Here is a 1,696-nt window from a genome sequence, read left to right as displayed (position 1 = left end):
GCACTGCCTCTTTTCTTACATAATCCTCCTTCCCCAAATAACCTCATGTCACCCCCTCTGTCTTCTGTTCAAGTGTCACCTTGTTTGCAGGGCTGCCTGTCCTCCCAGTATAAAATAACACCCCTTCCACTCTCTTTTATACCAACTTTCTTTTTCTTCACATGACACCATCTAACTTGGTATATGACATGTATATTGTATGTGTTCTTTAACTATCATTATTCTAGGAATTTTGTATCTCAGCATCCTGTACACTTTCCCTAGGGGTGGAAATTATCAATAAATATTCCTCAAGTGCATGAAAGCATTTTTCATGAAAACAGTTTAATCCATGAGCACCTTGGAAACAATGTTTGAGGAGGACAGGAATTCCCAATCAGAGATTTTATGAGGGATGAGATGTACACAATATAGATACTGTAATAGATGTTCTTGCTTTGTTATAAAATATAATTGTAGCATTTCAACTATGCTTGTAATGGCCATTATTTTAAAAACTAATCATGCTATTTTTTCTTTCCTACTAGTCACCTCCACCGCATGGGACCTGAGAATGATACTAAGATTTCAGAATTTCTTCTTCTGGGAATTTCAGAGGAACCAGCACTGCAGCACCTCATATTTGGCCTTTTCCTCTCCATGTACCTGATCATTGTGTTGGGAAACCTGCTCATCATCTTGGCCATCAGCTCAGACTCCCACCTCCACACGCCCATGTACTTTTTCCTCTCCAACCTGTCCTTGGTAGATATCGGTTTCATCTCCACCACTGTCCCAAAGATGCTGTGGAACATCCAGACATAGAGCAGAGTCATAACCTATGCAGGCTGCATCACACAGATGTATTTTTGCATATTCTATGAAGGACTGGATGACTTCCTGCTGGCCGTGATGGCCTATGACAGGTATGTGGCCATCTGCCACCCCCTGCACTACATGGTCATCATGAACCCCCGGCTCTGTGGACTGCTGGTTCTGGTGTCCTGGATCATGGGTGCCGTAAATTCCTTGGTACAATCCTTAATAGTGTTGCAACTGCCCTTCTGTACGGACTTTAAAATCCCCCACTATTTTTATGAAATCAAACAGATGGTCCAACTTTCCTGTTCTGACACCTTTCTTAATAACATGGTGATGTATTTTGTAACTGCGCTAATGGGTGTTGGTCACCTTGTTGGTATCCTTTACTCTTACTCTAAGATAGTGTCCTCCATATCAGGAATCTCATCATTTCAGGGGAAGTATAAGGCATTTTGTATCTGTGCGTCTCACCTCTCAGCTGTCTCCTTACTTTATGGTTCAGTCCTAGGAGTGTATCTCAGCTCTGCTGCTACCCACAGCTCACACTCAAGTGCAGCAGCCTCAGTGATGTACACGGTGGTCACACCCATGCTGAACCCCTTCATCTACAGTCTCAGGAACAAAGACATAAAGAGGGCCCTGAAAAGATTCTTTGGGATGGCAGGTACAAAAGGGACAATCATCCTGAGGTAGAAAAAGTTCCCTTGATTTTAGGGCTCCAGAACTGAAAACCAGAAATTGTGATTCTTTAATCAAATTGTGGTATTCAGACACACTCCTTTTATTTCTGTCCTTGAATTTCCTTCGTTTCAACTTCTCTGTACAATTTAAGCAACCATTTTATTAAGCTTTCTGCTTTTTCTGTTATATAGAATGTTTTCCCTTTGTCCCCCCC

At 42.0% G+C, this 1,696-nt stretch overlaps 1 pseudogene; it reads left to right on the top strand.

Annotated features, from left to right (window-relative positions):
* The first annotated feature begins 540 nt into the window (after positions 1-540).
* LOC102762673 lies at positions 541-1,494 on the top strand (annotated as a pseudogene).
* Positions 1,495-1,696: the final 202 nt, after the last annotated feature.

This window comes from Myotis davidii, unplaced genomic scaffold, assembly GCF_000327345.1.
Source record: "Myotis davidii unplaced genomic scaffold, ASM32734v1 scaffold1271, whole genome shotgun sequence".
Classification (NCBI taxonomy): domain Eukaryota; kingdom Metazoa; phylum Chordata; class Mammalia; order Chiroptera; family Vespertilionidae; genus Myotis; species Myotis davidii.
This window is presented reverse-complemented; position numbering and strand designations above follow the sequence as displayed.